Raw genomic sequence first — 11,937 nt, 5'->3', positions numbered from 1 at the left:
AAAGTCCGCAAGAGTTGTTGCAGTCACATGCTGACAGATTCCTGTTGGAGAATAGCAGTAAATCAAATGGTCTCTGATTTTTAGATGATGTATGCACTGGTTCAGTTTTTTGCTTTCAGCGAGTTGGAGACGTATGTGGGACATCTGCAGAGCTCCACCTGCAGCAGAGGTCCAGTGTCAGTCACTCTGAGGGAGGTGGAGGCGGGAGCACTCAGCCTGCGCAATGTTGGAGAGGCTTTGGCCATCCTCAAAGGTTGGTGATTCACACATGTGACTTCAGACAGGTAGATCCTGCCAGGGTGTTGTTGGTGGTTAGAAAAGCTCTCTGTTGGGTTGTTCCAGCGATGTTTCCTGAGTTGCAGCTAAAGATGCGATCGGTGCTAAGGCTGGAGGTGGAGGTAGTGCGTTTCTTGAAGGAGGAACCACAGAAGATCGACTGCATGCTGAAGAGGGTCCGAGTGCTGAATGAAGGTCTCAGCTGTCTGCACAGGTGGCTAGGAGACACACTCAGATCTTCATCAGCTCTGATCAGGAAAAAATACTGAACCATGTTTCTGTCCACAGGTGTGTGTCGACCGCCCCAAACAGAGCAGCCCTCGTAGAGCCTCTGAAGGTCCTTGAAGTAGATCAGGAATCTCCAAAGATCCAGAGCCCACACAGCTCTCCCAAACCCCTGCCACAAATCTCCATCAGATGCCAAGCTGAAGGGAGCTCAGAAGACCCCGCCCCCTCAATCATGAAGGTGGTTCAGCCCCCCCACTGCCACTTCCTGATACCTGCCCATGGTCAACACTCACCTGTTGTTTCCAAGGTATAATGGACTGGTTCAGCTGTGGATACTTTCTTCTTTCAGTGCCTATTTTGGTCTCCTGCATGTCTGCTGACGTCAGCATAAAGTGGATTCTGATTGGTTCAAACTGCGCAGTATGTGTTTCCTTTATGAGCACCCCGCCACCTCTCTGTTTTCATGTCTTTGGCTTATCTAACAAGATGGAGGAGGTCCTGTTTAGATGATCTTGGTTCATAGACTTGCTGATGAACTCTGTGTTCCCTCATCAGAAACTCTCAGCTGTGTCACATTTTAAAATACATTATGTCACTAATGAATAAAACAAAAGAATAAAACACGCTTTATTAATCCTCGAAGTGCTCAGATACATTTTTCAAATCAGAGGTGCACTGGTGCACAGAAAACTATTTAGGTGCACAATCAAAATTTATGAAACCCTAAGTCTAATCTTTTAAAATTTTATCCATCCATCCAATTTCTTTTGTCTATTCAGGGTTAGGAAGCAAGAGCAGCAGCCTAAGTAGGGAAACCCAGATTACTCTCTCCACAGCCACATGTAGCAACTAATTATGGGGCATCCCAAGGCATTCCCAGGCCAGCCCAGAGACAGAATGCCTCCAGCATGTGGTCTCCTCCTGCAGGGACATGCCTGGAACACCTCACCAGGGAGGCATCCAGAAGGCATCCTGACCAGATGCCCGAGCCACCTCAACTGGTTCCTCTCAATCTGAAGGAGCAGTGGCTCTACTCATTTCAGCCACCTCTATTCGCAATCTTGTTCTTTTAGTTCCCAAACCATCCTATTCCGTCTGAGGACCATGGTCTCAGATTTTGAGGTGTTGATTCTCATCTCAGCTTCTTCACACTTGGCTGAGAATCGCTCAGGTGACAGGTGGAGATCACAACCAAATGAAGCCAACAGGACCACATCATCCGCAAAAAGCAGGGACCCAATCCTGAGGTCACCAAACCGGATCCCCTCAAAGTCCATAAAAGTTATGAACAGAATCAGTGATAAAGGGCAGCCTTGGCGGAGTCCAACCCTCACCGGAAACGAATCCGACTTACTACCGGCAATGTGGACCAAGCTCTGACACCTGTCGTACAAGGACCGGATAGCTTGTACAAGTCAGTCCGGTAACCCATGCTCCTACCCTTCACAGAAGTCCCTAGGGGACACGGTTGAACACCTTTTCCAAGTCCACAAAGCACATGTAGACTGGTTGGGCAAATTCCCATTCTCCATCCAGGACCCCAACGAGGGTATAGAGCTGGTCCACTGTTCCATGACCAGGACGAAAACCACACTGCTCCTGCTCAATCTGAGATTTGACTCCTCTCCACGGCCCCCAAACAGACCTTTCCGGGGGAGCCGAGAAGTGTGATCCCCCTGTGTTGTGCTGCAATACAGGGGGATATTGAAAAGGGGACCACCACCCTAGTCTGGCAGTCTAAAGGTACTGTGCATGCAATGCTGCTGTTTGTGATGTTTGGACTCCTAGATGAACACAAACTGCAGAACAGTTCTGAAAACAGTTGTACCAGAACCAGAATATTTTAATATACCAGATGCATCACACTGCATGAGATATAGTGACAGTTGTCTTCAGTCTGAGAACACTGCTGTCCTCATTTTTTGTCCTCCACAGACCACAGAGACCCCAAACAACAATCAGAGTCTGGACCAAGACCAGTCAGGACCAGGGCAGCCTCCCAGCTCTGATTCCAGTCAAACTCTACAGAGCACATACCCTGTTCAGGAGGTCCACGTGGACCTGAGGGGGTCCAGTCCTGGTCTGGATGAGGCTCCAATGTCACCAAGATCTGAACAGATTACACACCAGGACCAGGCTTTAAAAGGTAGGCCTGCAAAACCTGTCATAGCAGATTCCTAGTGGGGAAGTAAGAACAGCTCAGTGGTGTCCCCATGTGGGATTAGGATTCTGATTACCATGTGACTAGTAAATAAACCTGCAGGACCTGCTGGTCAAGCACCTCCCCATGTCTGAAAATAGCTGTTGGCGATGTGTGTTGTGTGTTTAAAAAAAATCTGAAGGGAACAAGCATCTGATCTCTGGGCGTGTTCTTTCAGAGGCTTCTTCAGTTGTGCTGCAATGAACACCATATCAGAACAGGTTTCTATGAACTAACAGATACCATGTGTTTTTTGCAGCAGCTGTTGGGCATCCTTTACCCATCTGCTCACACACAGTCAGCAGCAGTCAAACAAAGATGGACAAACCACCCCGCTCCAGTGTGGACAGAGACAGGAAGCAGAACATGGACAGGGACAGTAGTTCTCCTCCTTTTCCTCCTCCTGCTCCCCACAGGTCAGTTTACCAGAGGAATCAGAGAAAACTGAATCTCTATCTGGATGATGATAGTTTTTATTTTGTCTTCAGGGCCCAGGCTGTTGGTTCAGGGGACATGATCCAAAAACAGCCTGCTGGATCTCTGGTATGGGCACTCCAGTGAGGGGAAGCGCTGTTCAAAATTATTCATATTTGCACATTAACAGATAAGCTTCCTGAAGAGTGAAATGTTCAGTGTCACACAGTTTTAGTTCCTTTCTCTCTGTTTACAGCTGCAGGTTGAAATTAGAGCGCCCAGGATCCAGGCTGACTTTAGCTCAGATTTGCCTAACAAAAATAATGCCTCAAAAATAAACTAGTTTATTGAAAGAATGGATGAAAAGATGTTTTTTTTCTCAGATGGATCAATCAAAGCTAGGAGCAGGAGACACAGAACTGGGGTTTCGGTCTCACAATGTCAATGATCCTGAACAACTTAATAAAACTTGACATGATCAATGTCACTGTATCTGTAATAAAAATTTGGATGGACACATCTTTAACAAATAAAAAGGAAAAAGAAGAAGATGTGGATGGACTGATGTGCAAATCAGAATCCTGCTCAGAAGAAATGAGTAAAGGAGGTCTGTTTGTATGAATAAATTTAGTTATTAATGTTTCAAGTTTCAAGTTTATTTCTATAGTGCATGGTAAGAACAAAGCAGCACTCGTAAACTTTTTTTTTGATGAGTAAATTTTTATATACGTTGGATATGTATTATTCCAGATAATATTACAGTTGGATACATGGGGCTCAAACAGGGATTTATATAAAGATAATAATGCTTCTATTTGAAGAATGTGTCTTAATTTGATAAATAATCCTACCAGTTTGGATTGTTTTTTTAAACAACTCATCAATGTGCTTTTTGCATATCAATGCATATCACTTGCATTAAATGCAAAATCATTAATATAGACAATGAACAGAAGAGGACCTAGAATGGAACCTTGTGGGACTCCACAGTCTGTATTTTCCAGACCTGACCTTGCCCCATTTATGATCACATATTGCTTTCTTCCAATAACATAGTCCCTAAACCACTGGAGACCATATGTGCCATTATATGGAACATAAAATAAAATTAAAAGCCATTCATGCATCCACAAGAGATTGTGCTGTTTTAAATGCAAATGGTATAAAACTGATAAGAAATATCAAACTTTCTAAAAACACATTACCAAGTTGGAGAATGTACAGTGAAAACACGAATTGACCCTAGTGGGACCCCACAGGACAGTAGTGCTGTTGAAGAGGAGTTACCCACTTCTAAGAAAGAGAATCTATAGTCAACAAAAGGGAAGTACCATTTTGGCCATATGTGCTTGAGGACTTGAGGTCAACTGTTTTAAAAGCAGCAGTGAGGTCTAAAAGCACATTCTGTTGTACGTGAGGGGCTAGTAGGATCCAAAGAGCGGACACTGTCTGAGTACAGAGAGAGGTTTATTGATTTTCCACAGATTCCTGTGAATTCTTCCAACGGAGCTTTCAGAGACTGGCAGACTGGCGAGCATCAGGAGGCAGGCAGGCAGGGGAGCAAGCGAACGAGCAGGCAGGCTTTCTCTAGCAGGAGGAAGACAGGACAGGTTACAATCAGGGTCAAGCATAAGCAACGTGAGCTGAGGCCGAGAGCTGTTTTACCGCAGGGCAATCAACAATCTGGCGCTGGATAGCAGGCAGAGCTGGTCTTAAATAGGTGGTTCGTTGATTGCTGAGATGTGGATCAGGTGTGCCTCCAGTTGTCAGCTGACCACGCCCACCAGGGAACAGGAATCACCACACATTCAATAAAAGCTCTTTTAAAACTTATAAGTGCAGATTCCACTGTGAAATGATTATATTTAAAACCAGACTGAATTTTTGTGATGAAAATTATGTCCATTTAAAAAAGATATTAATTGGAGGAAAACAGCATTCACTAAAATCTTGGACAAAAAAATAAACTTCCACATTCGTCTGTTATTGCTTGAAATGGAGGAATCCACGATACATTTGTCATTAAAAGGCATTAGGGGTTCTACAATGAGAATAGTCTTGTTTTTATGTAAATGGAGACAACCGGTTCTAGAAAAGTGGTTCATAGTATGTTGTTTCCACTTGTTTCTGGGTAGTATGATGGCAACAAACCTGCAGCAGCCGAGGTTCAACACAAAGTCCAGGTGTGTGATCATCCAGCTGCTATCCGTCCTCCCCCAACATCTGTGTCAGCCCACAGCAAAGAAGAGGACCACAAACAGACAAAGGAACAAAAGGTGAATTTAGCTTTCTTAAAATATGTAGGTCTTGTGGATAGAGATAAATTGATTAGGTCTTGTACAGATATGTTGACTACAAGACAAAATTCTTTGAATAATCTGGTTGGGATGGGGTCTAAAATCCAAGCTGGAGGTTTAGATTAAACTGTTGTTCTGGTTAACTCAGGTACAGGACAGAAACACTCAAAATGAAAATCAGGTTCTACAGACAACAGCAGATCTGTTGCTATTTCATCTGCAACAAATCTGCTGTTGTAGATGAAATAGCATTAGTAGTGGGAGGAATATTACAGGTTGTCTCCCTTACAGAAACTTTTTTGCTTACAAAGAAGCTCATAAATCCATCAATCAATCAATCAATGAAGTATACTTTATTTATCCCTAAGGGGAAATTCAGAGTTCCAGTACAATCCACCCAAGTTCAGACACTCAAGCACAAAAACAACAATAATACAGAGTCATAGGATCAGGCAGACTGAAGCCTCGCAGCCAGCTTTATCCTGCGCACCTACAGATAAGAACAGAAGTACTTTAGGACTGAGGGTTGAGGACAAAAAAAAAGACGCCTGGTGTGTCTGGAGGCACACGTTCTGAACAGACTACTTCAGTGACATCTAGTGGCCAAAACTGTCATTTCAACTGATTGAGCTCAATAAACTGGAACGTTTTCATGTGTCCTGAGTTGTTTTATTTGATGTAACGTCTTTAGTTAGTGTAAAGTAATGTCAGTATGAAAGGATATTTAATTTAACCAGTCAGTATTTGTATTTGGTGCTCGAAAGAAAGACAATCTGCTCAACTGTGCTTGGGCTGAGACGGTTTTACCTCTTGCACGCCTCTCCTGCTTTGGAGAATATTCTTTCAGAAGGGTACTGATGCGGCTGGTATAGAAAGATATGTCTTGGCCAACTGAAACAGATGAGGTATAATGGTTGCATGTTGAGTCCAGTAGTTTAGAGGGTCATCTCCTCTTGGCAGATATGAAGCTGAGAGAAAGCGCTGAACTTCAACAGTTGCGTCAGCAGTGACACTGTGTCCTCGATTGAGTTCTCTAACCCTGCAGTCAAAAACATCCCAGAGGCTCTGTTCATTATTTTCACTGGTTGGTTGTGCTGTGTTGGCTGATGTTGCGACAGGAAAAGGTCGCTGTTGCTGAGAAGTTCCTCAGAAAACAGCAGAGCATTCAGACATTAAAGCTTTTACAGCTTTGGATGACTTTTCTGTGCAGCCAAAAGCCATAACTTTGAACTGTGGATCCAAAAGAGTAAAAACTGCAAGGATCCTTACAGTCTCCACAACACATCTTTCTCGCAGGTTTCTCTGAAGATTGATGGCTAACTGAGAGGCAGTTGGACTGACATTTCTCCTGAATCCTGTTATGAATTAGTCGGACCAGTGGAAATATTTTTGAGGCAGAAACTTTCCTCTCAGATGACAATTCCACAGTTGCTTCGTCAAAGGCGGCAAGAAGTTGAAGGCACTCACTGACCATGCCTTGGTCAGTGCTGTTGAAAGAGGTCAAATTTGTGTTAAGGGAGGACAAAGGTGCTGCCGTAGCTTCATGCTGCTTTCAGCAGATGTTGAAACAATGAATAAGTGTTGTTCCATTTTGTCTCAACTTCCTGGATGAGTTTCATCACAGGTTTTCCTATTTGCACCTGGATGTCTGAAAGCTTTTGCTTGGCACAACAAACATTGCACAGGCAATTTTAAATGGTTTTCTGCAATGATTTTCTTGTTGTGATTAATGCAGTTTAACTACTGACTTCAGAATTGTAGTTGTGTTTACAAACCACTTAAAACTATCTTTAAGCTCTGGACAGCAGTTCAACCTTTCACATCTTTTTGCAATACTGCTGATTACACACAGGTGTCAAAGGCATTCCCATCCCAATGGCATATTAATGCTTCAGTCAGGGTGTGAAAAAGAGTTGTTGTGGTGTATTCAGAAGGTTGTGGGTTCAAACCCAGGTACCAGATCTTGATAAATTGTGTTAGATGGCTCTTCTCCTAATACTTATGCTGAGAAAACAAAGCTAATAAATCTTGTGTGTTACCTTACCCATGTAAATCCTAACCTCTTCTGCAATTACACACTGCAGGAAGTTTTATTTGTGCAGACAGTCCACGCTAACTGTACAGCTTGCAACTCAAAACATCCTGCAGTGTGTAATCAATGGAAGAGCTTAAGATTTAAATGGTTATGGTAGCACACAAGATCGACTAGACATAGATCAACATCAGCATTAGGAGAAGTACAACCATCTGACACAACTTATCAAGATCTGATACCTGGGTTTGAACCCACAACCTTTTGAACACAAGGCAATTGCTTACAACACTAAGCCACAAAACAATATTAGTTTTGTTGTTAAAATGCTTCAAAGGAAACAAAGTTGCTCATGTTGAAAAAAATGTTTTAACAGATTACACAAGCAAACTTAAATGGATTTCTGCAATGATTTTTTTTCAATGATTAATGCAGTTTAACTACTGACTTGAGAATTGTAGTTGTTTTTACAAACTATTTAATACTACTGATTATGTAGTGATGTATTGGTAAAATGAACTGCCTTTTGTTCAGAAGGTCATGGGTTCAAACCCAGAAACCAGATCTTGCTAAATTGTGTTAGATGGTTGTACTTCTTTTCCTAATGATTATGCTGACAAAGGTGAGCTAATAAGAAAAGCATTCCAATTCCAATGGTCAAAATTTTTTACGCTTCTGCCAGATCCAGCTGAGAGCTGTGCTGGTGTAGTGGTAAAAGGAATGGGTTCTTGTTCCAATGTTACTGGGTTCAAAGCCTAATACACCACCCAGATGAAGCAAGGTTGTTGTGTGGCCCTATGGGCATTTACAGTACTGAAAAAAACACCTGAATCTCAAATAATAGAGAGTAAAGAGAAATATGAACACAAGTGTATGTATTGCGCACAAGTATGCACATTGTCGCAAATGTTTACGCACGGACCCCCTGAAGCCATTTTACATCCCACACACAGAAGCTGCACATCGCCATGACGGGAATTTAAATGGCTATACGACAGTGGCGTCAGAGCTGGAGGGCGAGGTCTGGAAGCAGAAACGTATGTGATTGTCAGACCACCTAGGTTGACACTCAGTGGGCATTATTGGCGATGGAACGACCATGGATCAATCCAGTTGGTCAAAAATGGGGTCGATCAGAAGGGGAGAGCCTACCGGTGCATCATGCACAGTTTTATTGAAATAGGAAACATATAAGGTATTGTACAAGCGTGATATGAAAAAAAAATACGTAAAACGGCCCACGGGCGGGCTGCTGCCAGTTAAGGCCGCAGCAGCCGGTCAGACAGGTAACAAACTTACCTGAGATTCTTTGAAGGCTTTCTGACCTTCAGTCCAACGTTCATAAACATTAAATAATACAGAAACTAATCCTTTAAACCTCCAATACAGAAACTTCAGGTGGATTGGGTTTATTGTAAAATTCCTGACAAAAAACAAAAGATTCCTGAAGAACTTCAACTTCTGGAAACTGGAGACTGAAGGGAAGAAGACAAACTAAGTAATCATTTGTTAGTTTGTACATTAATAAAAGAAGGTAGTTCTAGAAACCTGTTCTGTATGCGAGTCAAAGAACAGATCTTAGTCCATGATAACTTTAAGGTTTGTTACTGTAGTACTGGAAGCCAATGTTATACCATCCAGAGTAACTCCATAGCTAGAGAGTCTTCCTGGCGTTCTCAGGTCCAAAAACAAAAACCTCAGTAAGTCTGAATCTCCATGGTGAAAACTGGAGATGGAGAATTATTTACACTTATATCAGATAAATATGACTCAAACCAGCCTGATGTGGTCTCTTTAACCCAAAATCATGTACAGGCCTCTGAACAGCCTTCTGCAATCCATGCAGTATGGCTGTTTGTAGACCAAAGGTGCAGCTGGTGTCCTAATGCTCACCATGCTGCTCACCATGTATTGTTGCTCTATGTTTAGGACCTGCCTTAGACTGGTTCTCGTCATACCAATATGACAGATCTTTGCTTTGCAGTTACCTCCTGCTTTTATCTAACAAATTTGCCAAGTTAAGGTCCATTGTGTCACATTTTGAATTGGAAATCTTTATTTATGCTTCATCAAGATTGGATTATTGCAGTGGAATCTACACCTCTCTTATCAAAACCTCTTTAAAATGGTTACAAGTTGTTCAAAATGCTACTGCCAGGCTTTTGACAAAATCCACGTGACCCCAATTTTTATGCAACTACACTGGCTTCCGGTTTATTATGGAGGGCAATGCAAGATTATTTTAGTAACCTGGAGACATCTTCATGTACAGGCACCAGCCAGAGGGCATTTGAAACTATTTCCCCCAGCAGGTACCAATAAGGTCCTGCGCCCTGCTGATGGTGCCCCCTACAAAGTTAAAAACTAAAGGAGACAAAGCTTTCTGTTCAGTAGCCTCCAGTCTCTGGAACGCTCTTCCTTTGGACTTGAGATTGGTCAACTCTGTGGTGCTTTTTAAAGTCAGTTAAAAACACTTCTAATCTGCCTTTTATTATTTTTCATGGCGCACGTAATTTTACATCTTGAGATGTGTTGAATAAGGTGTTCAAGTTTGACTTGCTGTAATTTTTGGGCTATAAGCCACTACTTTTTTCCACATAAGTTGAATCCCACAGCTTAATCAAGGATGCGGCCACTTGATGGATTTTTACTGGTTAATGAGTCTTTTTTGCTTCATGCATACACTTGAACACACAAAGAAATGCATATGATGCAGCCTTCAAGCTAAAGGCCATTGATGGCTGTTGAGAAGGACATGGAGCTGCTGCACACTTGGTGAAAGGGGCGCTTACATTCTTACATCCTAGAAATGACGTTACTTATAATGCTGTGAACATGTTTTTGACCCTTCTTGATTTCTTCCTATTTTGCAAATTTGTCACATTTAAATATTTCACTTCATCACAGATTTCAATCGTAGAAAAACATTACCTGAGTAAATAGAAAATACAGTTTCTAAATTGATTAAGGAAAAATAGTTTTCCAAACCTACATGAGCCCATGTGAAAAAAAAATTGCACCTTTGAAAGTCATTTTTTGGAAAGTTGAGTTTAGTTTCACTGAGCACATTCAGGCTTGATTACTGCTGGACATGTTCTATTAGGAAGTCACTTACAGTAAATACAGCCTGTCTGAGAAAGTGAAGCAGGTTGTGAGATTTAGAAAAGAAACACATCATGTCATGGAATTTATCTGATGAAAAATAAATCTAGAAATCAACTGTGTTCTGTTCAGTTTGACGATGCACAGTTGTTGCAAGAGCGAGGTCTCAAGAGCTCTGCTTGCCGCTCAGGGTGTTATACCATTTTTTGGGCATTCACAAACAACCTTCACCCTGCCACACTAGTCAAAACAACTGACAGAAGATAATAGACACAGTCAAAGCTGAAACAAGCCTTGGAACATTCAGTTGTTGCATTCACTTACTAAAGCAAGCTTTCGAAACTACTTTAAACCATGCAGAATATATATTGCACTACATAAAAGAATTTATAAAAGAGTAACAATAAAACAAAAATTATGCTATATGTCTAATTCCCACTACACTTCCTTCCTCTTGATCCTAATAGGATCACCACAAGAAAATATACTGATACAAGCAAAGCCACAAAGGTTTAAGAGCATTCATCATAAAACATCCTGGAAGAAAAACACTCACACAGATGTCAGCATCTGTGTCAGCATCTGTGTGAGTGTTCTGTGTGAGCAGAAAAAAAGGAAAAAGGATCAGAGAGGGGGAGATCCGAAGCAGGAAGAGCCGAGGGACGTGATGACCTAAGGCAGTGTCAATCAGCCTAACCAATAAGGCTCTGATTCACGAATCCAACAGCAATCACACAAACAACAGGGGCAGCAGAAACAACAATGGAACCCCACTATGTAGGCAGGATCAGCTGAGTCATCAGGTAGACTAGAGCGCCTGGACCGAGTGACCTGACAAGGGGGGCAGAAGGGAAACCCAGAAAGGCAGTTGTAGGTAAGAAAAGTGACAGGGACACATAAACCAACCCACCCAGATAGCAGTACACTCCTAAGAACCAGACCACTGCACCACCACCAAAGATCAGCGCGGGCCACAGAAAAATTAACATTAACAGCACAAACAGTCACACCAAGCACGGTCCAAAGCCCCAAAAAAACAGAATCTGGAGAGGAGCCCGTGAAACAAGTGGAGTTCTGCTGTGCCACACCAGATTCAAACAGGGGAGGGGATTGAGTACGGGAGGCAACAGGGAAAGGAACATCCCAGGAAATGCATTTGTGACAGGGGTTCATGAAAGAGTAAATCAATCATACAGGTTGGGTCAAACCCAGGTGGAGGGGTGACTACACACAGTACAGGTCTGGGCCCCAGGTAGACCGCACAGGCAACCCCAGCCGATACACCTACCTGTTCCTTCAACAACAAGTTATTGCTATGAGCAGACATGTCAGTCATTTCAAAATAATCTACGTCCGGTTCATCATCATGCACAACCATGACCTTGTCC

This window comes from Telmatherina bonti (genome assembly GCF_933228915.1).
Source record: "Telmatherina bonti genome assembly, chromosome: 7".
Classification (NCBI taxonomy): domain Eukaryota; kingdom Metazoa; phylum Chordata; class Actinopteri; order Atheriniformes; family Telmatherinidae; genus Telmatherina; species Telmatherina bonti.
The sequence above is the reverse complement of the archived record's forward strand: the minus strand, read 5'-3'. Positions refer to the sequence as shown.